The sequence below is a fragment of the Talpa europaea genome (genome assembly GCF_964194135.1).
Source record: "Talpa europaea genome assembly, chromosome: 1".
Taxonomy (NCBI): domain Eukaryota; kingdom Metazoa; phylum Chordata; class Mammalia; order Eulipotyphla; family Talpidae; genus Talpa; species Talpa europaea.
Genome location: NC_140073.1, coordinates 38,676,121 through 38,703,282, shown reverse-complemented (window position 1 = coordinate 38,703,282; position 27,162 = coordinate 38,676,121).

Sequence of the window (27,162 nt, the reverse complement as noted above, 5' to 3'; positions counted from 1 at the left end):
TATGTATTTCTCTCCAAAGTTGGTTCTTTCTTCCTTCCACCTCTTCTTTCCTTTCTTCTCCTTCCCTCTGCCCCTCCTTCCCTCCCTTTCTTGCTTCACTGTCTTTCTTTCCTCTTTTATGTTTGTGTAGTTCTTTCATAAACAAGAGGAATTTTTATGATGCTATTTCAATTCACCAACATAACATTTGCAGAAGCTCATTATAAAGTGTCTGATTCCATTTCCCAGCCTTAGCAAGTACTATCTGGGGAATGCATTTGAATCTATCTTTGTTGCCTAAGACTCTGAAAGAGCCTAAAGACCCCCCAATATCTAACTCCACCCCCCTGCATCCAGCATGGTGGATGGAAACAGTGAGTTTGAGTAGGGGACTACATGGGGGCATCTTAATTGGCAGGTGGGTTTGGATACAGACCAGGGAGGAAAATACTAAGACTTGAACCTGTAGGATCCCAAAGAAATGAACCTGTTGGGGAAAATCTATCTGGTGCTGACAGCTTTAATAATTGCTAGCATTTTCTGTCATTATAATTAATAATGTACAAATGTCTTCATAGGTATCAATATCAGTGAATGTCTGATCAGAGGAGGCACTGAACAACAGGAAAAGGCATTGAAAGTGACACAAGATTAATTTGGCGATTAAGGCTACTGGTTAATCATCACAGTAGGCCCCCAAACTGAGAATGGGGGAGCTCAACTTCCCTCCTCCATAATGGTGGTGAGAGGTGAGGGAAAAGGGGCACCTATGAGGCCAGATAGGGTGATTTCTCCGGTGGTTTTCTGAATGTGGTCCCCAAACCAGTGACATCTCATCCCCCTGGGAACTTGTTGGAAATGGACATTCTCAGGACCCATTTCATATCTACGGAATCAGAAACTCAGCATCAAGACCAGGAAATCCGTGCTTTAATAAGCTCTCCAGATGATTCTGATGGGCTCCTAAGTTTCGAGGATCCTTCTGTCCTCTCCTATCAGGCTGCTGTCAGAGGAAATGCACGACCATGATGGGACAGTAGGAACCCTGAAGTCCCTTGGTCAATATCTCGGAAATGTGAAGGAGACTGTGACTTTGTTTGCATAATTAGGCTGAGAGTGCTTGCTAATAGTCAGTGAACATTTTAATAGGCATATAATCGACCTGCATATCCCTCTAAATATACATTTTTCTTGGGTAGATGTGGATACTGCTAAGCTTAGCAATTTTTTAGTGAACTATAATTTTTATTATAAAGTGATAAAATATAGAAAGATACTTGATTCCCATAACTAGTGTAAAAATCTGGAGCTCACCATGCAACCAGAATACCATCCGCCATCTGGTGGCAGCATACCCCACCGACAAGTTCCTATAGCAGTAATTGCAAATCAAAGACCCCAGAGAGCTAGAAGTCAGGGGACCTCTGGGGCCTACAGGAATTATGGGAAGTTTTCCATCCATGTCAGGTCATATGGCTCCCTCTCAGAGGAGTGAGGAAGATTGGGAAAAAAATAGGCATTGGCGTCAAACAGCACTGGGATAGAGCAAGCTCTGGAAAGCTTCTGGCTATCTCTGTGCCTCCATTTCCTGATGTGGAAGTGGATGATAGTTTAATAATGTTTCCCTCTCTTGACTACTGTGGGGGTCAAATGAGGGAATTGGTTGAAAACAGGTGGATGTGTTTGGAAAACTGTTAAGAGCTGCCCAGATGTGAGTTGTTTATTATTTATGTTTGAAACTTGGTCTTTAATTGAGGAATGTAATGTTCTCTGTTGGGGAAATTCTAGATATTAGCAAGCAGGTGGAGAAGGTATTTGATGTTTGAGTTTGTCTTACTTTTTTTTTTTTTAAGAAGGATTTAGGGGAGGGAGTTTCTGCCCTGAGATCACCCCAATTTAGAAAGGGGAGAGGAATGACCACCTTTATGTCCCACTGAGGTAATGGGGCAAGAAGCCACTCTGTTGCCATGAGTCCTTCTGTTGTCCTGACCTGGGGGAAGGAAGGACCAAAAGAAAGAAGACTCCAAGGACATTTGCAGAGACAAAAGTAGGAATGAGGAAAAACGGGAGAGATATAGAAGAAGGCAGGAGAGGCCGAGGGCAGGAAGGGGGCCCAGTACTGGAGGAGCAGAGAAACAAGAAAGGGCACTGGGAGGAAAACAGGTTAAAGGAAGGCTGAAGTAGAGGGGAGAAAGAAGAACATACATCTTGGTTGCCTTGGCTGATTCTAGACTCTTCAAATTGGCAGCCCTTTTCGTGAGTTCGCTTTTGCAACTGAAACGCCTCTTTCTTCAGGGACCTTGTGCTTTTGTACATGTGAAGCATTTGGATCCAATGAGCTTAGTGAAAGAGAAGAGTCATACATTGCTGGAAAAAGAGACCAGATGTCTTTGAAATCATCTAAATTGTCTCTATTTTTAAAAAAAGTTACTCTTTCCATTGCTGCCAGATCTGAAAGTCCAATTTGCCAGGATAATATATCCGGTGTGGATAAAGATTTCCAAACTTGAAGTGTTTGTCGCTTAGCAACCTGGAGGCCTGAAGGGCCCACAGGGGTTCAGTCACTGAACCTTTGGGGAGACCACGCTGTACCTGCAGTGGGAGAAGTGCTAAGAAGGAATATTGGTTCAGTCAAGCCTTGGGCCCATGCCGTTCCCTTTCCATATTTCTTCCCAGGTGCTTAAGGCTGAAAAAAAAAAAAATTACTGTAAACAGAGGAAGAAAGAGAGAGAACCGGAGGGAAAGGGAGCAGCATAAAGAGAAAAGTTCCAGGGACTGAAGGAATTGAAAAGAAAACACCAATCGTGCCTGTGACTTGATCCTTGGCCTTTAGCACACACCCAAATAACTGTTTTTCAAGTGGTTTGGAACAAGGATAGTTTGTTCTTTCAAAAAGGCTATTTTTATTATTAACTTTTCTTATAAAAACTATGCACATTATCACTATTGCTATTTTTCCTACCATTGTTTAAGAAGAATTCATTTAGTCCCTACAGAGTGGCTTGAACATTCCTCTTTAGTGACCAGTCAAGTATGAGGCCTCGAGTTTCAGTGGAGACTGGCCCATCACTGGTCTGTTTTGCTGGGGCCTGGGAAAATAAGGGGTAGACAACGTAGTAGTTTCCCCAATATCCATTTCCCCCTTTTTTGAGTAATTATTCTGAGTCTCGGTCCACTTTCCATCTTTCTGCTTTTATTTAGTTGTTGTATTGGTAAAAAGATGATGTAACACAGGGACTGGGGTAAGATGGAAGCTAAGGTGCAGTCCCATGTGCGGACCATGGTTTTTGTTTTGGGGATGGGCCAGTGATCCCATTCTGGCTATTGAGCTATAAGAAGAGGAATTTGCTGGGTGTTCCCAGGAGAGCTCTTCCCTACTCATCTGGAGAAATTTCTGGGAGTGACCTTTGTTTGCTATCTAGCTATTTGTAGCCATTTTGGGGACCACACTGGGGAGAGAGCATTAAGGTGAAGCTGATTATATAAAGGGCAGGATGAAGAGAGAGTAAACAGATGAACAAACGAACAAATTCCTGATGACATGGTTAGGCACTGAATCAAACTGCCTTTTCTTGAATCTCCACTTATGCAAACCAACAATTTTCCTTTATTGTTTAAGCCAGTTTGAATTGGGTTTTCTGTTACTTAGAATCAACATTCTTCATTGATGCAGTAACATTATTGAGCACCTACTCTATGCCTGGCACTCTATAAAATGGTTTTATGTGTATTCTCACAAAATCCTCATGGTAACCTGGCAGGGGAGGGGGCATAACATCCCCATCCTTCAGCTGAAGAAAATCCATGTCTAATATTTAAATGGTTTGTAGCAGAGCATAAGGGCAGTCTGATCCCAGACTTCAGGCTCATTCCCATGCTCAGATCCTCAGCTGACTGTAGAGGGGATCAGTTTTGGGCACAAGCTGAGTATGAGGGCAAATCCAAGCTCTGGGATGACAAAGCTAAGGGCAGGGAACTAAGAAGAATCTGCAGGGGCTTCAAAGAATTGCCATGTTCAAGGACTTCATGCAGCAGGCTGTGCTCAGACACCACATCATTCCCCTGTACTGCCAGGCCACAGCTTGCTTTAAATATCAGCGCCCCGGACCCAAATGACTTAATGACAATTAGTCATCCCTATAAACATTTGCAAAAGCTTGTGAAATTTTATTTTATTTAACTTGGGTTTTCTAATTTAATAGCTTCCCTTCAATCTCCCTCTCTCTTTTCCAAGTCAAGACAAATCAGCAAGGCCCTAGAATATCAAGATGATTGGGATTTAACAATACTGGTTAGCATTCATAGAACCTGTACTCTGCCAGCCACTCTTCTGAGCCTTCCACACGTGACTTGTATGCATATTGTCACTCAGCTATTGCACATGTGGATGTGGAGACTCAGAGAAATTAAATACCTTGCCCAAGGCTACACAACTAGATCCTGTGTTTTCAACCACTATGTCATGCCTTTTATTATGGACAGAATGAACTAAACCTCTTGCTAAGGTTCTTGGTAAACAACATATAATTGGCCCAGAGATAGGTCCCTTTCCTGGAAATTCATTTTAAGAGAATGAGTGGACAAGTATGCAAAGACATTTGTGTAAAAGATGATCATCATGGTAATTTTAAAAACTGAAATTAAGCTGTGGAAAGAGAGAATAGGCTAAATAAATGATAGTATTGATCCATCCAAAAATCATATCACAGTGATCGACAATGATGGTCCAGATGCTGACCTTAAAACATGATCTGTTCTTCCAATCCATGAGCAGGGGATGTCTTTCCATTTCTTTGTGTCTTCTTCTATTTCTTTTAACAGTGTTTTATAGTTTTCTTTGTATAGGTCCTTTACCTCTTTTGTTAGATTTATTCCCAAATATTTGATTTTTTTTTGTTTGATAATAAAAGGGATTTTTTTTTTATTTCTTCTTCTTTAGATTTATTTTTTGTGTATAGGAAGGCTACTGACTTTTGCATGCAAAAAACCCTGAATAGCCAAAGCTCTCCTGAAAAAAAAAGAAGGGAATGGAGGCATCACACTCCCAGACTTCAAACTATACTACAAAGCCATAATCATCAAAACTGCATGGTATTGGAACAAGAACAGACATACAGACCAATGGAATCAAATAGAAAATACAGAAATAAACCCACAGATTTATGGTCAACTAATCTTTGACAAAGGAGCAAAGACTATGCATTGGAGCAAAGAAAGTTTGTTCAATAAATGGTGCTGGGAAAACTGGGTCGCTACATGCAAAAGAATGAAGCTTGACCACTACCTCACACCATACACAAAAATCAACTCAAAATAGATTAAAGATCTAGACATAAGACCTGAAACCATAAAATACATAGAAGGAAATATAGGCGAAACACTACGTGATATTCACATCAAAGACATCTTTACAGACACATCACCCAAAGCAGTGATAGTGAAGGCAAAGATAAACAGCTGGGACTACATCAAATTAAAGAGCTTCTGCACAGCAAAAGAGACAATAACAAAAACAAAGAGAAACCCCACCAACTGGGAGAACATTTTTGCACACAACACTAATGATAATGGACTGATCACAAAAATCTGCAAAGAGCTGATGAGACTCAACAACAACAAAGAAAATAATCCAGTCAAAAAATGGGCAGTGCGCCTCCCCGGTGGCGCAGCGGTTGAGCGCTGGGTTGCGAAGCTGCCCGCGGCCTCTGCGGTGCCGGTTCGATCCCCGGCTGCTCCCCGGCCACCGGAGGAGGATCCCACATGGTGCGCAGACCTCTCCTGCCACCCGCTGCTCCCCTCAGCAGTGTACTTCAGTCCTTCTGCCTGCTCTGCTCCCCACTCTGGCTCTGGTGAATTCTCTCACCCTCCCGCGCTTCTGACTGTACCCAGTGCATGTATAAACAAAACAAACAAATATAATAAATAAATAAATAAATAAAAGCATGCCTCTATAAAAAAAAAAAAAATTAAAAAAAATGGGCAGAAAAGCTAAAAAGAAACTTCTCTGAAAAGGAAATGCAAATGGCCAACAGGCACATGAAAAAATGTTCAACATCACTTGTAATCAGGGAAATGCAAATCAAAATTACCATGAGATACCATCTTACACCAGTGAGAATGGCACATATTAAAAAAACTAGCAACAACAAATGTTGGTGAGGGTGTGGAGAAAAAGGAACTCTCCTGCACTGTAGGTGGGAGTGCAAACTGGTCCAACCACTATGGAGAGCTGGTTGGACCTACTAAACATAGAGCTTCCATATGATCCAGCAATTCCACTCCTAGGTATTTACCCAAAGGACACAGAAACATCAATTCCAAAGAGCACCTTCACCCCTATGTTTATAGCAGCACTAGTTACAATAGCTAAGCTTTGGAAACAACCCAAATGCCCAAAAATAGATGACTGGATCAAGAAGATGTGGTACATATAGACCATGGAATATTACTCAGCATTCAAAAAAGATAAACACATGCAATTTGCAGCAACATGGATGGCACTGGAAGGGATCATGCTCACGAAATAAGCCAGAAAGAAAAAGAAAAATACCAGATGGTCTCACTCATAGCAGGAATCTAGAAAACTTAAATAAGGGACCAGGAAAATGAATAACTACAAGAAAGTGAAAATCAAAATCAACAAAAAACTATGAACCAGAGACACTCTATGGGGGGTAGGGTGCGGGAGGGGAGGGATTGGGGTCAAAATAAGGGGATTGCAATTGTATGGGGAATATAAAAATAAAATTCAAAAAAAAACATGATCTGTTAAGTGGAAAGAGAATGGTAAACATATGATCATATTTGTGAGTAGATATAATTCCTTTTCTCTAAATATAAAAATGCCTGCAAGTCATTCCCCTATAAATTAGAATATGTTTTTAACATATCAATATATGTATGTGGATATATGTCTATATAAACTATAGCTATGGTTTCTGTATTTTCTAAAAAATATACATTCCTACATAATAAACTTAAATATATCATCACATTATTTTGTATGTATCAAATATCATATATAAAAAACACTGTAAATGGGCCTACATATGTATATGTGTGTGTATGTTTCCCCCACTATCCCAAAATAGACTATTCCTATGGAACTTTCATAAACTGAACTGATAGAAAATGAAGAAGCAATTATCATTAATTTGTATAGAAAAATTTTTGAGCATTCCCACATTCCAAAAATAGCCTACCAAACCATACCAAAGACATAAAACCTAAAATAATAGTATGATAGTAAAACAGTAATAATAGTATGATAGTAAATAGTATGATAGGATGGGATACATATACAGTCTGTAAAAAGTAGTTCTGGGGAAGAACCGCTTGCTGTTCAGGATGCCTCTAGAATGGCTACCGTAGAACAACTTTCCTCTTGTGACTTTTGTCACAAAAGCAGAATTCTCTTTGGCTGTCTTTACGTTAATGAAAACAGGTATTAATGTAGGCCTTTCATAAAAGTAGTAGAATGTGAACTTAATCAAAAGGGGCTACTGATACTGTCGTTTATTCTTTTTAAAAGGTAGACAATGAGGAAGCCAATTTTTAAAGCATATAAGTTACTTCCTGTATCTAGAAGTGGCAGAACTAGAAATTGGATCCAAGTCTTTCTGGTCAATTTAGGAGCTTAATGCTCCTAACCACGATGCTATCCAGATGGCGTTTTAAAAGCTTTATTGAGAAGAATGATGAAAACTCTGTGGCAGTTGGACCTGTGAGCTCAATGGCGTTCTGGAGCAGCCTTCAGTGGTGAAGGTGAGGAGGAGGAAGGTTTTATGCTAAGAGAAGAAAGGAGGCAAGAATGATGGAAGGGAGGAGGTGGGAGGTTACAGGGGGAAACAAGATGGGGTGCTTGACAGAGTAGGGGAGAAAAAAACTCCAATGACCACTGTGACCTGCCATTTCTGAAGGCAACATTTTAGTAAAAATTTGAGCAAAATAGGGAAGCAGGTATTCTTATAGCATAACTAAAGCATAACAGGCATACGGATGGAATTTGATCTTCTTTTACAGTTTAAAGAGATCAACATTCATTGAAATATATTGATTTTATTGTGTCAAATTAAAACAAGTCAACAGTCCAGGAAAATCCTGACAGTAGGAAGAGGTCTTTTACTTTCCTTCCCCACAAGTCCTAACCTTCCCTCCCACCCCCAAGTCTTTTGGGTGTTCTATTTCTGCTAATCCTTGCTAAGAAGTAACTGGTGAGCAAGAGGTTAGCTGATGGGGTCTCAAGGTGTGACCTTTCCCAGGGGCATTTGCATGTTAATAGAGGAGACTGGGAACCCAGGAACAGCCTCCAGGTCTCACATGAAAGCAGTTTTGAAGGTAGTCAAGCGGGTGGGCATGGTCCCCGGGGCCCTGCTGTGTAGGCCACGGTGATTTGGCCTGTGCTGATGGCCTCTCCGCTGGGCTTTCCTCCAGCTGCTTTTACAAAGAAGTGGTTTGGAGAAGAACAAAGCGATTGTGTTTTTCCCCAGGCAAGTGCTCCACTGCCAGGGCTGTGTGCATAGTGCCCAGCTCAGAGTTTGGACCCCCACAAGCTTCACTTAGTGGTTATTTGGTGAATGAAAAAGGTTCTTCGATCCTCCCTTCCCCTTATGCCCTCCACACACCTTTAATCTTATGTCCTCGAAGTCCCTGAAGTCCTAGAGTTTAGGTCCAAGACCCAGGCAACTTTTTTCTAGTGATAAGAACATTGTCAAGAAGAACTTTCTACCATTTGCATTTTATTCCCTTTCCTCCTTTTAACTAGAAAACCTCAAAACTTGTGCTGAATTGCACCACCTCACTGACCATGTTTCATGCTCCCATTGAACTGTGGTTAGAGCAATCTCCTTAACTGTGGCCAAACTACAGAAAATAAAATTCCTACGTGGACATGTTCTCCTGCACGGGCACATTTCAGGTCATAGGGAAGGAAAGGGGTGGGGGCGGGCAGGGAGCGATGAGGACAAGACTATTTTCTGTTTGGCTGAATTCATCAAAAATGTCCAAACCCCATACCGAACATTCATCACTAATTAAATCCTAGCACCATAATTCAGAGAAAACAATTACAGCATTTAGAATTTTTAAAGGAACTATTATTGCTGCCTTGGCCCTTTTAAAAATTATGCTCCCCAAAGGACAAAATGTGATCCATTAATATGTATGTATTATTACTTTTTTGTAAGGGGAAGATTGCTGATGTCTGTGAATATGGAAACATTTATCGGTTGCCGACAGCCGCTTAGTTGACTTGCAGTTTTAAGTGCAGTATTTTCTAGAATCTAAAAGGCTATAACATTAATTACCTTTTTGCCTTTAGCTGGTGGACTGATAGTTTCTGTCCATATTTTTTTCTCTTACCTTGCCACACTGGTAACTGGCTGTCTAGAGAAGGGGTTTGTCAGACCCAGGAGTACTCAAAGCTGGCATTCGGTGAGATCATACAATAATTCACTCAACTGAGGTTAGTTCTTCCATTTACCCTTTGGTGCTCAGGAATGAGCGCCTTCTTTTTTATTCCCAGTCGAGGCCCTTCTGTGTGTGCTATGTGTGAGTCCCAGGTCAATCCCTGAGTTAAAGACATTTAGAATTTCTAAGTCAAATCTGTCCTTTTTCCATGTTGAGTGTCCCCAGCTAATCTGGGGGTGTGGTATTTCCCCCTTGCTTTTGTTGGTCTTCTTTTGCCTTGAATGTGATAGTTATTAAGAGGTGAGTTAACTGAATCTGGCACCAAGGAGCACAGTTGGCCTCTGTTAAGATGTGCTATGTGCTTAACTTGTGCATGTGTGCACACACATGCATCCTCGTGGATGTGTGCATGCGTGTGTGCAGGTATGTATGTCTATATACATGTATAAATAAAAGCACTACTCAGAAACTTCCATTTGGCTCCCTGATCAGTCTATTGTCACATGCATTTGGCATTCATTATCCGTGAGCCCCCGGCGCCTCTGGTCCTGTGCCCTGGCTAACAGTGATTTGGTTTATAGAGATCATATGGCAGGGAAACAGACCTTGAAAGACAGAGCTCTGAGAAGCACATTTGATGAATTTCCTATGATTTGAGTCTGGGTTTATTCTTCCTTGTGGCGGGGCAGACACCCCAGAGCACACACAGCCGGCCTGGGAGCCCGGGGAGGAGTGGAGGCTATGACAATAAGCACACTGTTTTTTTCTTCACACGTCTCGGGTTGCATTTCCTATCTGGGAAAAAAAGAGAAGGGAGCCTTGTAAAGGATCCAGAATCTGGGCAGGAAACCACACAGAGTGAAGGTTGCCATTGTCATTAGCAATTAATGTAACCACCAGGGCTGGAAGGAGAAAGCCTTGCCAAGGCAGCGGGTGAGGGGAGGGGGGTCGAGGCTGCTGGGGAGAGGGGGTTGCTCGCCCACACCCAGCCAGGGTTGCTTGGAGGAGTGAGCAGGACATCTCCCCAGGCACTCCCAAGTGACCCTACAGCACTAAAGCTGGCTATTTTAAAACAAGATGCCCAGGGCTTGATACGTTAGAAAAGGTCTCTGCCACCCTTTTACACCGGGACTCCATGTCCTATTGCCTAGTCCCCTTGATAAGTGAATATTTTCTCAGTCTGTTGACATTCATTCCATTAACCGTCTTTACTAATGCCTCTGTGTGCCAAGTGCTTGGGGTGCTGGGCGTGATGCTGATTCTAATCTGTAACATGTGTCGCCTGTGTGTACTGGGCACGGTGTTACGTATTTTCCATCCATTAGCTTATTTAGGCTCTGCTATGACTATGTGCTAGATTCTCTTCTTACCCCATCTTAAAGATGGTATAGCTGAGGCCCAGGAAGCCTTCAAAAAACCAATAAAAGTCAAAAAAACAATATATGGGCTGTCTCTTCTAACATAGGGTCTTAGCCTTCATCTTATACCCTCAAGATGTCCACTGTCTAGGGAGGATTCTAACCTGGGGAGGCACTCAGAGAAGACTGCCTGGAGGAGGGGTTTTATCATTTCTCCTGTCCTGCCTGGTGTCTCAATGGTATATGAATCTATGCTAGCCAAACTAGCCAGTCTAGAAGGGAACATTAATGTATTTGTAGCTCTGAACCACTCAACATATATGTTTGGAATGTTCTGTAGACACGTCCAGTCACTGAAAATGTCTATTTCTTATCTCCCACGCAATGAGGTCTGACTGGGTTGATATGAGCTAGGACAGCCCGTATTTCTTCTATACTTCAGCTGGATTCAAATCACACTCCTATTCCTCGTTCCCCCTCCCTGCTTGGTCTCTCTTCCTCTTCATCCCTCCCCTCTGTGCCCCTACCCTCTTTCTCTTTCTTTCTGGTAGTTTAAAAAATGCCACTTTTCATTAATGTGACCAAAATGTCATCAAGTAGTTTAATGCTCTTTAATGTCCTTGTATCGTTTACGTTTTGCGAACAGTGTGGAAATGAATCCCATCTGTGGGTTCAAGAACATCAAAAAAGTTGGACAGGCTATTTAGACGTGCTGCTTCACATTGCATTAGCGTGTACAATGTCAGGGGCCTGAGCCAAGCACGGCCTGTCCCGGCCTCCGCCCGCCCCTTCCCAGGCCTGGGAGGGACAGATCACTTACTCAGGAACGCTCAGTCAATCCTGGGGATGGGGCTCTGGAAGGCTGCCCAGAGGCCCCAGGAAAAGTGTGAAGCTTAAATAAAAAATGAGAAATGATTCAGGAAAATCTCTCTCCTCTCCTTTCTGGTGCCAAGATGCCTCAACAATAGCTTTTTCATCACTTGGGTGAGAGGCTGGTCATAGCACTGCTGTCTATCGTCTTCAAAATAATTAGCCTCCACCCACCCCCACCCCAATGCCCCAAGGAATAACGCTCTGGGGCCAGAATTAAGCTGACAGTTTGTAAATAGGTAGCTACAAACCAAACATGACAGCAGAGCATGAAGTTCAGGGCCAGCAGAGCTCATAAAGGAGACGCTTTCGAGAGACTCTCAGGAGATCACAACACCCAATCAATGGGGTGGTCACTTCAGGGTGATCCCTCTGACAAAGCTTCCTGTGAAGGGCGCTGATGCTGGAGTCACCCTGATTGAATTCTGGCTCCTCTACTCTCTAAGAATATGGGACTTGAGTGAAAAAAAAAACCCTGGCCTCAGTTTCCTTACCTGCAAAAAGAGGCTACTAATTACATCAGTCTAGTTCAATGAGCTAATGGAAATGAAGCCAGAGACTAGTATCTGCTCCCGTCAGTCCTCAGTAAAAGTTAACAAGTTACTGTTATTAGCACTGCTCTGTGGCCCTGCTCCTACCACTGACACCGTCCCCTGCAAGTTAGTGCTTACAGGTGGAGACAGCCACTCCCCACCCAGCTGAGCGCTCCACCTCAGCCCTTACCTAACCCCCCCACCCCACTCCACCCCCACCACTACCCCCCCAAAAAAAGTGGTGGGGGAAGGGCAGGGGACCTAGACTCTCAAATATTCTGGCTTTTTTCCAGCTCTGTGGAAACCCCTTATTTTAATGCATTCCCTGGGGGGGTGGGGAAAGATGTGGCTTTTTATTTCAGAAAAAAAAAGACTCCAAAACCCCTCAAGACACAGAAGCATCTATTCTTCCCCAGAATGAGGAACAGCAAGAGTGGATTTTTAACTGTTGATCATTATCGCTGAATGAATAATAACCCACCTCTCTGATGGCCCTTAATACCTTGCCAGTATTTTAAGTCCTCCCCTTTTATTTCATATTTGCTCATATGAAGGTCCTTTAATTCTAATTGTAAACATAAGCAAATAATTTCTGGTTATTATTTCACAATTTTCAGAACATGGTCATGCTGTTTTAACACCTAAGTTAAACTGTAACACCTAAGTTAAGACCTTACTGCAATTTTTCAGAAGGATACTTTATTTCTAAATTCTGCATAGAATGAGATTTAGAGGCTGTTCACCCATCAGTCTGTTGGCTACTTCTGCTTAGATGATTGGGAGAACACCAAAGGGTGTTTGTTGTACCTGGAATTGTCTGGAGTTCTCTGGGAGTGCAACTTACAGCAGCCACTTCCCAGACTTTGTGCTCAGCCTTGTGGGAGGGACGCTGTGTGACCTTGGACAAGTCACAGCCAGTCTGAATTCTTCCATCAATGTAAATTGTGGCCAGTTAGTGTCCGTCTCTGGTGATGCCAGTGTCCTGTCCTCATGCTGGTCACTTGTGTTTCTTTTTTAAGCTTCCCTTAGGAAGATCTTTCCTGACTCTTGATCGAGTTAGTGCTAGAAATTCTCTCCACCTGTCTACTCCCATTTTAACTATTATGATGCTATTGTTGGCCAGTGATTTCATACCATAATTAAGAGCACAGGCTTAGGAGCCAAGCTGCATGGGTTTGATTTCTGGCTCTGTTATTTGCTGGCTGGTGATTTGGAGAAGTCACTGATTTTCAAAATTAATAATAGTATCTATCTCAATGATCCCTGGTAAGGACTGATTGAGTTAATATGTGTTAGACACTTAACCTAGTGCCTGCATAGCAAATGCTCAGTATAACAACATCCTCTCTTGTTCTCTCTTCAATTATTTAACATCTCCTCTTAGCACCATGCCAAGAGTTCTTTGAGGGCAAGGGCCATGTCTACCTCTGCTGCTGTAACCTGCCATTGAGCCGAGTGCCTGACACCAGGAAGACTCTCATTACTTGTAGGATTGTCCTGAAGTGAAACAAAGGATGTGAAAGTGCTTTGTAAACCACCATGCAAGAAATTTTTTATTATGAGTTCTGGAAGGCGTTTATTTAAATGAAATATCTCTAGGGCTCTTTCAGAATTGCTGCTGCTGTTGAATGTAATAAAATTTTGATCGGTTGACTAGTTGGTTTGTGAATCACCCCAGTTATCAGTCTCTTCTATGTTTAGTTCTTTTCATTCTGGTTTGTGCTGAGTGGGCCCGTCAGAAAAATCTTGCTTGCTATTAGAGTCAACACAACTCATGTTTCTTGAGCGTCCCTTGCAGGGCAATACCAGGCTGGAAGAAACTACAGGTGGGAAGCAGAACGAGACTTGTTTCCAAGCTCAAAGTCTAGGTGGGGAGGCAGGGGTAGGAAACTAAGTCTCACTGTTCAGTTTATTCTACGCCCCTGACTACAGAAATAAATGAGCACCTCATCCAGCCTGGACCAAAGTCCTTTCTTAGGAATTTGTATCTGGTGACTGAGAGATGCAAGCCCTTTTCTTTGGGGTTGAAAGCTAGTTAAATGTTAAGTCTGGACACATGTGGAGGTCATGCGTCCTCTTTCCATGCTACCTTGGGGGAGCTCATCTGATGTAGCAAAAGATAAAGATGACCCACAAATTAAAGTTGGTGGGGAGGAGGCTTGACAGAGAGCTTTGGGGTTCTAGCAAAGCCAGTCTACTTAACATAAACTCCATCTTCCCTACAGCTCTTTATGAGGCCACATACCATTGCCTAAAATTCCCACCCTTTGGGAAGCTTGACAACTATATTATGGAATTCCAATCCTATGGAATGTGCAGGAATATTAAGCAGGGCTCTGTTTGTATCTGTCTTGTTGATGACATCCTGGTCCCTAATGAGGTCATTTGAACATCTGTACTGTATCTGCCAAGAGCCAGTTAACTGGAAATGACATTAGTCACTGTTCGCACAGAGTCTCTTCTCCTTTCTCCTTCGGATCTGTGATTCCGGGACACCCTGACATAGCTCAGAGGTTCTAAAAGCCCAGACATCAAAAGAAAGAATATAGTCATCAGCAGTCCCCTGTCAAAACAGTCAATATTTTACATGCTGGTTCCCAACCTTTCTGATGCTGAAGACCTCTCTCAGTCTTCAGTATCATCCCCCACCCCCTAACCGATATTTGGAAAAGCAAGTCTTCTTGCATTGATTAAGGTTTAATGCACTTGTTTGTCTATTTCCTATTAATCTGACCTCATATAGAGTACTGATCAGATAACACTAACAGCAAGAATTTGATCTAATTTCAGACCACAGAAATTTTAACCTGATGAGGTAGGCTGAATGATGGCAAGGGGAGGGTTTTCATAGGTCTTCCATTTTTGTTTTATTTTCAGCAATTAGTAACTATTGTTGAACCTTTGAAATGAATGAAAGAGCCCAGGAATTGCTATCTTTGAGAAACATCAAAATCTGTGCTCTAAAACTGCCTTGTGCTCTGCCAAAATTGTTCCTGCAGTTACTTGGTGCCTGTGAGGTATGGGAGACAATTTGTATATTCGCTATATGCCAGGCCTGAGTCAGAGGCTTTGAAGTCTTAATTCCTTGTACTTGTCTCCAAGCCCTGCCTGCTGCAGAGACACAGAAGTGTCCCAGCAGGGCTGAGCTTGGGGATTCTTGGGTAGTTCTCGGTTCCTGAAGAAGAAGTGCCAAGGGAGGCCAAGAGACCCCCAAGACAACACTTTGGTCTCAAGAAGAGCCTAGCATCCTAACAAGACTCAATACTCAGATGGAGTCAGAGTGTAGCTACTCTGAAAGGAGAAATTTGGTATCCCTCTGGGTCTTATGTGTGTGTTTGTTTGCACCAAGGAGTTGATTTTCTCATAATATTATTTTCCTAGAGGTTTTCATCATTTCCATCAACACAAGTCACCAGGCAACTGTGTTGTGACTTCATGGAAACTGATGTTGGAAGGGACCATAAACCATCATTTCACAGATGAGGATACCATAAGAGAGAGGAACATTAAAATGCTTGAGGTGGCACATCAAGTAGGGGAAAGCCAATTTTTCTAAGAGCTTCTGTTTCCAAAACTTGGATTCTTAGAACTTAGTAGTGTAGCAGGGCCGGCTGAGCCACAGAGACTAGGTAGACCAATTTTCTCATTGTGCAAGTGGGGAAACAGACTCAGAGAGTGTCTGTTCTTGCCCAGGACTATGAATAGTCAGTAAAAGAACAAGGGACTAAACTCATGACTCCAATTCCAGTGCACCTAAAGTATTTGACTATTAGTGATGAGTGGAAAATTATAAATTTACGCCTTCCTTATTTTATTCATTCATTCAACTAGCCAACCTTCATTCTTTATTAGAAATGAGAACAACTTGCCTCCTTCAGCGATGTCTTATAGATTAGAATTGCATCCCATGTGGAAGCCATTCACTGGCCAGGGAGCTAAGACAGACAGAGGGCATATCAACCCAGCTAGATCTCTTCCCACTCAGAAGTGACCCTCCTCTGGTGTTCTTTATCTTAGTTAATAGCACTCTTTTTATTTTTGTTTTTTTTTAAAGGTTTTAATTTCTTTTTTTAAGTTTTTAATTTTTATTTTACATATTTTTACATCATTTTTCATTTTTGCACAATGTATGCACTTTCATCTTGGTTATATTCCCCATACAATTCCCACTCCCCTTATTTTGACCCTAATCCCTTCTCTCATCCCCCCGCCCCCCCCATAATGTGTCTCTGGTTTATAGCTGCTTGTTGATTTTGATTTTTACTTTATTACAATTAGTCTTTTTCCTGGTCCCTTATTTAGGTTTTCTAACTTCCTGCTATGAGTGAGACCATCTGGTATTTTTCTTTTTCTTTCTGGCTTATTTCACTGAGCATGATCCCTTCCAGCTCCATCCATGTTGCTGCAAATTGCATGAGTTTATCTTTTTTTGATTGCTGAATAATATTCCATTGTGTGTATCTACCACATCTTCTCGATCCAGTCATCTATTTTGGGGCATTTGGGTTGCATCCATAGCTTAGCTATTATAAATACAGCTGCTATAAACATAGGGGTGCAGGTAACCTTTTGAATTAATGATTCTGTGTCCTTTGGGTAAATACCTAGTAGTGGAATTGCTGGATCATATGAAAACTCCATCTTTAGCAGGTTGAGGCTACAGCTTTCCATAGTGGAAAGCTTTCCACACAGCTTTCCATAGTGGTTGGACCAGTTTGCACTCCCACCAGCAGTGCAGGAGAGTTCCTTTTTCTCCACATCCTCGCCAACATTTGTAATTGCTAGTTTTTTTAATATGTGCTATTTTCACTGGTGTAAGATGGTATCTCATTGAAGTTTGGATCTTCATTTCCCTGATTACAAGTGATGCTGAACATTTTTCATATGCCTGTTGGCCATTTGCATTTCCTTTTTGGAGAAGTTTCTTTTTAGCTCTTCTGCCCATTTTTTGACTGTATTATTTACTTTGTTTTTGTTGAGTTTCTTCAGCTCTTTGTAGATTTTTGTGATCAGTCCTTTATCATTAGTGTTGTGTGCAAAATTTTTCTCCCAATCCGTGGGGTGTCTCTTTGTTTTGGTTACTGTCTCTTTTGCTGTACAGAAGCTCTGTAATTTGATGTAGTCCCAGCTGTTTATCTTTGTCTTCCAATAGCACTCTTTTTGACTTTGTTGCTCCAGTTCAAAACTTTGTAGTTAACCTTCACTGCTATTTTTCTCACTGTCCACATTAAATCTTTGTGCAAGCCCTTTTTACCTCTACTTTTAAAATAGTTCCCAAAGCCAACCATTCTCCCTGTTTTGGGTATTTCACATCTGTAGTTCCCGATACTGAAATGCTTTCTCCAACCCCTGCCTCTTCAGAGATTCACAAGGCTGGTGTCCTTCCTTCATAGCTGTCCAAATATCCTTTTCCCTGTCCTTTTATTTAAAACAGCAAGCATATTTTTCCCTATCCCTTTATCTGGATTTATTTACTTAATAAAACCTATCATTGTTTGACCAGACATTGTAAATCTATTATGTGGTAAAGTATATGAATGTTTATTTCCTATCACCCAAAATAGAGTTAAGTCTTCATGAAGGTAAAGACTGATTTTTTTTTTCCATGACTTAATTCTCAATGTCTAGAATGATGCTCAACACAAAACAGCTGCTTAATAATGCTTGTTGAATGAATGATTGATTGACTTAGACCAATGAGGATTTACTCCTTGAGGATGGGGATGGGCCAATCTCTTCAAAAGGGTTGTACACATGTGAGTGAACTTAGGTTCTACTAGCCCAGGAAGAAGAATAAATGGATATAAAATAACAGAATAGAAAACCAATAGTATTTGCTGCATCAAGTTTCTCCAGTTTCTACTATTACACTTTTGGGTGATCTCAGCATGTCCCTTTATTCTGGTGAGAATGTCTGCTTTGTTTGTGCAAAGTAGGAGGGTGTGTCCTGGCTCACTGAAGCTTGCCCAGGGTGGGTGTGTCCTAGCTCACTGAGGCTTGCCCAGGGTGTCAACTCTTCAGGCCCACAGCAAAACCAAGAAATGAATTGTGGCTTCCTGGGGCAGCAGGAACTTGGGGCTGGGCTCCATTTGTTATCTCCCTGGTGACAGACTGGTCCCCAGTGATGTCATCTGAGCATCTGCAGGCACCTCTGCCAGGAGCTCACTAACTGGAAATGACATCAGCTACCAGCAAAGTGACTTGGGCGCCCGGCAGACATGTCCCGCTGATCCCCTGTCTGGAGCTCATCTCCTGCCTACCTGGAAGTCTTCTGGCTGGCACTTGGCAAACAAAGAAGCATTTGAAAGAGAATTAAGTTGACTTTAAAAGATAGCCTCAAAGTGTTTTCCAACACATCGATGCTTACATTGAATTATAGGTGCTAATAAAACTGTCAGAACCTTGGCACAAGAACTAAACTCAAGCTGAAGGATCCCTGGGAAATAATGAGAATTCATCTGGGCCTGCAAACTCAGTCCCTGACCCAGCTGGAGACACACAAATACTACAAGGCTAGAATAGACTGGAATTACCCATTTTAACTGCATGGTTAATGGACTCAAAGGACTTGCCCTCCTCTTAAAGCAAAAGGCAGCATCGCTGGGAACCTCCATGTGTTCACATTAGACAACTTATTTAGCCTCTCTGCCTCAATTTTCCCATCTGTACCTACTTTATAGTGTTGTCATTAGAGTTCAATAAGTTATTTCAAGTGAAGTATTTAGAGTAAAATCTGATGTGTTATATTTGCTCAATAAACTATTTCATTATTAACTCTATTTTCCAGTTTTACTGATAAATAATTGACATACTGTATTGTGTAAGTTTAAGATATACAATGTGTTGACTTGATACTTATATATTGCAAAATGATTACCACCATAGTGTCACCTAATTACCATTTCTTTATTGTAGTGAGAATATATAAGATCTACTCTATTAATGACTTTCAAATATACACTGAAGTATTATTAGCTATAATCACCAAGCTATACATTAAATTCCCCAACTAATTCATTTTCTAACTGGAAGTTTGTACTCTTTGATCAACATCTCCCTATTTCCCAACTTTCTAGCTGCTGGTGGCCACCATTTTAGTCTGTTTTTTGTGAATTTGGCTTTTTATATTCTTCATAAACATGATATATTATTTGTCTATCTTTATCTAATTTATTTCATTTAACATAATGATCTCAAGTTCCATTATATTGCTGTAAGTTAATTAACTGTATGTTTAGTATAGATTTATTTGTGAGGTCTCTATTCTGTTCCATTCATCTATATATCTGTTTTTCATTCATTACCATACTGTTTTGGTTATGATAGGTTTTTAGTATTGTTTATAATCTGGCAGCCTAATGCTTCCAGTTTTATTCTTTTTCAAGGTTGATTGACTATTCAGAGTCTTTTGTGGTTGTTTACAAATTTTAGTATTGTTTATTCTATTTCTGTGAAAAATACTGCTGGAATTTTTAAAAAATATTTATTTATTTATTTATATATGTTTTACATCATTATTCTTTTTTTTTTTTTTTTACAATTTTTGCTTTCTTTTCTCAGGTGTTAGTCCCCATAGAATTTCTACCAATTCACCCTTTCACCATTGCTATAGTTCCTTGTGCTCTTCTTGCCCTCATTTTGATCCCTCTTCCTCCCCTCCCCTGCAGAATATCTCTGATTTATAGTTGTCTGTTTATTTTTGTTTTGGTTTGTCTTGTTGTGTTCAAAGTCTGTGTTTTCTGCTGTGCTACATAGGTACCATAGTCATTGGGATGTGAATGAGTTGTTGCATCCTAGGCACACAAGGAGCAGCTGCTTTAAGGACATAATGGGAGACCTTTATATGAAGGAAGACTTTTTCTTGTCTTTTACCAGCTCAGTTTTTCTCACATTGACAATGAAATCTTCTTTGCATCTAATGAATCTTCCATACTACCCTTACTTTCACTATTTACCTTGTCCTCTCAGTTTAGGTTGCTTTGGTTCCTGACAACGTGGACTTTGCCTTAAAAGTCAACTCCTTTAGTAATTAAAGTGGCAATATCGTTAGCTATGTTACCATCCTCAGTTTGTTACAGGGCAGAGAGAGGAGCACCCCTGACCCAGCAAACCTGCCTGCTCTAAATAGGTTCTGCCATCTGCTGCATCAACACAAAACATATGAGACTTTAATGAAAAGGAATTTTAATACAATTAGTAAACAATACAGGAAAGGCAAAGAATATAGTTTCTAAATTAAGCACCCAAAGTCCACCCAAACAGGATTGGCCCAGAGCAAGGCCCAAAAGCCTGCCCCAAGTCTAAAGCACCATCCAGTGGGGACCCACAGAAAAGGATCAGAAACAACCAGACAAGTCTGGGAGGAAAAGTGCAAAATCAAAATCAAGACAAAAACCGCCATTGTCACCTCCTTACAGGTCTCTCGCCCACATCTATGTCAACCAGTCCATGACCAAAAGGCAAGCACAGTTTCTTCATGTGTCTCTCGGCTTCATGTGCCTCTTCCAGATCTCCTTCTGGCTCTCCATCCTGCTTCCTTCCTTCCTCCATCCTTCTGCAGCTTTTTCTCTCCCTGCTCAGCTCCACCTTCCCTTGGGTGGGACAGGAAACCTGAAACCTCCCCCTTTCCTGGGGACCACCCTGTTACAAGTTCATCTGGACCAGAATCTTTATAGCACATTGGTTTCTTTTGAGATGTCTAGAAACTCAAATAAAACTGACTTAAAAATAAAATGGATTTTTGTTTGTTTGTTTGTTTATAAAAAACCCAAAGAAATGCCAGGAAGCATTACCTTCAGGTAGGGCTGGATCAAGATGTATAAATGATGTTGAAAACTTGCCTTATTTTATTTATCAGCTCTACTTTTATTTGTGTTGGCTTTTTTCTTTGGGTGACTCATTCCATGACAAGATATTCCCTAACATTAACAACTCCAGGTTAACACTACATCCAAGTTCAGTAGAAAGAGCTTCTTTTTTTGTAGTAGATCCAATGAGTTTCATTTGATCTCCTTGAGTCATGTGCCCATCCTTAAAGCAATCGCTGTAGCAAGGGAGAATGAAATATCCCATTTGGTTGGGTTAGGACCATAAGCTCTCCTGGAGATGGATGGGGAAAATTCTTATTCAAAAAAATCAGGACTAAGAGTAGGTAAGTGGGAATTCCCCAGAGATAAATTTAGGCACTGATGCCCAAAGAAGGGAACTTGACGGAGGACCCAGGCACTATAAAAGTCCACTCTTTTCACAAACACCATAGGCTTGATACTCTACCTGTGCCCATCTCTTTTCTCAGGTTCAACTTGACTTCTTGCTTCAGGAGACCTTCCTTTCTCTCTCAAGGGTAAGCTCCCTCTCTTACTCAGCCCTGTACCCCTCTACCTATCAACATATTTCTTCAGGTCCAAGAAACTTTAAAATTATCTGGGTTAGTCCCTTCCCACCTCTCCTTTCTGGGCATGTCCTGAGCAGGGACTGTGACACACACATAGAAATTTCTCTTCTGGACTAGGCACATCAGATTCACATGATTTTTTTCAAATCCAATCATTGTCTCTGATCCAATCATGATAAAAAAAATTTAAAGATAAAATTAATAATAATACGTTACTAAAGAGTGGAAGTAAGATGCTTTGTTTCCCTTTACTCCTTTCTGTTACCTTTCCTACTCCCTATTTCTGGCACCCCCTACTTGGTAAGATTTAGAGGCCCTTCAAGTTGGAAGCAGTTTCAAGGAGTGAGGAACTAACTAGACAGAGGTCTGCTGACAACCAGTTCAGTAATCTCCTCACTCTGACTCATTTTTTCCTTTTTTTTCCCCAAATATTTGCTTGTCCTCATGACAATCTTATAAGTAAGTTACAAATAGTGTATTATTACTCTTCCATTTTATGATGTGGAAACTGAGGCTCAGGAAGATTAAATGTCTTGCTTATTTTCAGATTTCATTTCATAATCCTGTCTTTTCTATACCTCTCATCTGTTCCTTTTAATATGTATACACCTCTCATTTTATTTTTATTTTCTCTTATTATAATCAAAAGTGTTTAGGTGAGAAGCCTGGAAATCATTTTGTAAAGAGGTAGGATATAAACAAATGCTGATATGAAGAGAAACTTACCCAAGGAGCAGATAGGCTTGGAGTTGAGGCCTCCATCTGTCCATGGCCTAGGTTGCCTCTGCTTCCTGTTGCCAGAATGTCCCCAAACAGTGGGGCTAAGAGTGGAGCTCCCCCAAAGGAGGGCAGGAGAGTAGGGTTACACTTGGAGTCGGGAAACAATATGATTCACTTCCCATCAGAGCTCAGAGGTCTTTTTCTTTCCCCACTAGACATGAGCTCATGGAATTCTATTTCACGTTCCTTTCGATAGATTTTCCTTTTCCTGGAGTAGGTTAAATGGAACCATCACAGGGACGCATTCATCAAGAGCACTCTTTGGATAGTAATAGGATAATTGTGCCGGCCCTGGTACCACAGAGAAGATAACTAGCACTGCTCTAAGAATGTGCAGAGGCCACATTTACATTTTAGGGCAGCCCCTTTGAAAATTTTGGCATAGATCCCCAGCACTGTTTTCCTTCCCGCAGCGTGATGTGAGAACACAGTTACAGTGCGCCCCTTGTTTAAGCACAAGCCAGGCACTGTGCGGCCTGGGAGGTGGGTTATGTCTCAGATGGCGGAAAGCCTCTGCAGGCTTGGAGTCAGTTCCTCCAGGCTCGGTGTATATATATTATGACACTGTGTGTTGCCCACCTCTGTGGTTATTATGCCAACGTAAGGGACAACGAATGTGGAGGAAGGAGCAAATGTTTTCATTATTCATGCCTGAATCTTGACCTTCAAGGCCTGCTGCATTTTAATCATCTTCCAGGTTTATTTTCTACCACTGCCTTATGTATACTTTAAATCAGAGAGCAAAGGGGTTTTGTTCTATGTACCAACTGTGATCACTTGGGAGTGTCTGTCTGGAAAGCCTTGTTGAGAAGGATTTTGAGACTACACCCTGACTCAGCAGTATACAGCTCTGTGATTGATTAGTGAGGTCTGCCTTAGGTGAGACTGGGGAGTTAGCCTTACACAAATCAGCCACCCCTCATCACTGCCCTACACATTAAACTAACTGGATAAGTTGCAACTTTATTCCTCTCTACTTATTCCCAAATTTTCTCCATTTGACTCCCCTTATATCTATTAATATCTGTTAATATTCTTCATGGATTTTTGAAAATTGCAGCTTTTCTATAAAGCTATTATTAAGCAGGTGCATTTTTTCCCCCTCCATTCCTTTAGTCTTTGTCATGCTTTTCGTCAAGTACAATTCTTAGCTTTAATTAGAGAGCTTTGTATTTGTGCACCTTATTTCTCCTGCAGGACTGTAAACTCTTTGATAGTATAAATGAAAGAGTTATTTTTATATTCCCATGGTCAGCTACTAAAACAAAGCCTCAAATCTGAGTCTAGGTCTTAGTGGCTTAGTGTCTAGTCTTACATTTTACAGATGGAAAAACTGAGCTTTAGGCGAACTTAGAAGAGTTGTCAAAGGTCACATCCAAAGTTAGCAACATTGGTTCTGATTCCCAAGCTCAGACTTCTGGAATGTTAGAGTTGGAAGGGTTCTCAGAGGCTGCTTGGTTTAGCTTTGGTAGCCAGGAAGCTCTGAGTGAAAGGATATCATACCTTTGCTTGCTAAATTCTTATTCTGGAATGTTCTAGTTTCATTGTGATTGCTTTGTGGTAAACATGGCTTTATTGTAAACCACAACAAATTAGTTTTGGAAATAAGCTGGGAGAGAGTAGCGAATGAGTAAAAATAAATTGGTTTCCTCTATTTGTTCATTCATCCACAGAAAATTATTGACATTATTTTATGTCCTAGGGATAGAATAGCTTAGAAAATAGACAAAAAGTCATGTCCTTAGGGAATTTAAATTCTAAGAGTGCATGTGTGTGTGTGTGTTTGGTTCTACTTATATTAACCGACTAAACCATCACAAACAGTGTATGATCATTAATAGTCTAGTCATTTCCATTTTGCAGATGAGAAAATTAAGGCCAAGAGAGTTTAAGTAATTTGTTCAGTGATGCACATCTAGAAAGTGATAGAAGCAGAATTTGAACTCAAGCAGTCTGCCACTAACCCCTCTGTCCTGAACCACAGCTGCTACATTCACAGGCAGAAAATTGAGACTCAGAGAGGGTGATCCACTAAGTCAAGGCCACACAGCTGCTTTAGAAGCAGTGGTGGGTTGTCTGATTTCCAGGCCACATTCTGCCTTTCTTCCCCAAGCTGTGTGTGAAGGAATGGCAAAGACAGAATTGATGGGTCTGAAGGCTGGCAAGATCTTAGGATGCACAATTTCTCTTAGAGACACAGGCTGTTTGTTTCTCACACAGTGAGATGGTAGGAGGGTGGGGAACAAACTTCTAACACACCAAATATTACCCTAATTGGCTCAAAGGCCATGATTGTATCAGGTTCCAGAAATTATGAGTGAACCAGACAGTTAGGCCACCGCAGCTGGTCTGCAAATTATTGGCTCAAGTGTTGTAATTATTAAATGCAGCAGAGAGAGAGAGAGCAAGAAACTCAGACACTTAGTCCAGGATAATTGATCCAAAAATTATGGGTTCCAAGAAGGCCAACACTTGCTTAAATTTAGATTTGGACTCCACTCCTGTCACACACACACAAATGACTACTGTTTCCTGGACACCCACTCAGCACACACAATCAGCCCCTCAGCTCTGCCAGCCCGCAGGAACAAAAGGGATTTTGATTCTGATTATTTTTAAACTTTAATGACAAATCCTTTCCTTCTCCACATTAAAAAATAAAGGCTGTGCATAGTACCATTAAGGGACTGCTCACTGTTACTCGATTCTCGGAGGCACTTATGATGTTTAAATTTTAATTTCCGGGTTGAAATTTTTATAGAAAACGTCACTATCTTTCTAAACAACACAAAAAAGTTTCTTCCCTTGTCACTGTACCCATTTGTTCTTTTACCTGCTCCTCCATGGGGGCCTTTTCTCTCACTCTGGAGCTCTGTGGTTCCAGGAAGCCTTGCTCCAGTCCTTGACCTGAATTTGTTTTCCTACCCTGGACTAAATGTCTCTAATATTTTTTTTATTTTGTAAACTAGAGTTTGTTTTAGGGGCAGGCTGAGGTTTGCAAATCCCAGCCCACTCAAGGGCGGTGGTCCTGATTATAATGATAATGACTTTGAGAATGGCAATGAAACACTATTAACTAACGATTCTCAAAGCAGGCCCTGTTTTAGGTGCTTTTCAAGATATGACTCCTTTATCCTGCATCACACAACATGGGAGCTATTTTTATCCCCCTTTTGTAGAAAAAGCGACAAATTCTGAGAAATCCTTGAACCTGGAGAGGAAAGATGTCATCATCTATCATTGTAGACTAGTGTTGGCAGTGAGAGATACCACTAGAAAGTCAGATATGAAGGACTTAAGGAGATCCCAAGAGAATTGTCTTTTAATTAGGGGCTGGGAGAAACCAGGAAGTCTCCATGGCAAAGAGGGTAGAGAAGTAGGGGAAGATCTTGACATCAGGGAAAAGATAGAAAATTTCCTTGGTAAAGATGAAAAAACTGGGAGCATGTTGGGAAGAAATGGCTTGGCCAATGTGGGAGGAGGAGGAGTAGAGTTAAGGACAGGATTTATGGCTGTGGCTGTCAGTTTGGAGGGTCTTGAATGTCAACCTAGTGATGCTTGTCTTTCCCCATGGTCCAAAGAGCCATCTGAGGGTTATAATCAAGGGACTGCAATTTTGAAAGCTCGCTCTAGCAAAGGGTGAAAGAAGTCAGAGGTAAGACCAGAGGTATGAAGGCCAAAGGATGGGTGTTGGGATAGACTTTTCCCAGTTTTGTTTCTTTGATCTTCCTGGTGATTGACCTTTGGGTGCTGCCAGCACTTCACCTGGAACTCCCAGGTTGCCCACTAGGCCCAGTCTGCCCTCAGATAGCTCTCTGCTGCCCCCACCTGGCCCAGGAAGTCCCTGCCACTGTGCACTTGCAGGGCCTGGCCCAGAGCATAAGACATATGTGTTACAATATACATAACATAACAGCGGCTACCAGTAGCCCAGATTCAGGGCACATGCTATGTGCCAGGTACCACTCATGTAGTTTACATTCATTATGTGCTTACTGTCACAGAAATTCTCTGAAGTGGCTACCATGATTACTTTTCATTTCACAGGTAATGTCACTGAAGCGGTTGCTCTCTTTTTCTGGTATGATGAGATGTGAAGATTTTTGCCAGAAGCCTGTCAGAAAAACTGGGATTCCTACACTGGTCACTTCTGTCCAGGCCTAAGCAGTGCCCCTGTGGTAGGCCCTGCCATGGGGTGAAACGAAGGTGTGACTACTTCAAGAAAGTGCGCTAGGTAAGAGAGGACATGAAAGATATGGGGGAGGGTCATCACATCCAGGATGTAGTACTGAGAAAGAGGGACAGTGCCTCCCCTGGTGATGCAGGCAGTTGAGTGCCATGCTGTGAAGCTGCCCACAGCCTCTGCAGCACTGGTTCGATCCCAGATGGCCGGGGAGGGTCCCACATGGCGCGGCAGACCTCTCCTGTCTCGCCCGCTGCTCCCTTCAGCAGTGTATTTCATCAGTCTGCCTGTTCTGTTCCCTACTCTGTCTCTGGTGAATCCTCTCACCCTCCCGTGCATCTGGCCTATACCCCAGTTCTTGTATAAATAAATAAATAAATCTTAAAAAGAAAAAAGAAAGAGGGACAAAGGCAGTGTCATGGCTTTACAAGGGTAACAGAATCATGAGTTCTGGAAGACAAAAACCGAAACAGTCAGAAGGGAGCACCCCCCTCAGTAACACCAGAGCAAGCCTCAGGCCTGAGGTTGTGACTAGCACGTGGATCTGCTTCTTTAAACAGATACGGTTCTTACTGCTCAAAGCAATCTTTCAGATTTGACAATATTTGGGGTTAAGACCCTGACTCTTAGGAAATTCCTGTTAAGGGAAGCCTGCTG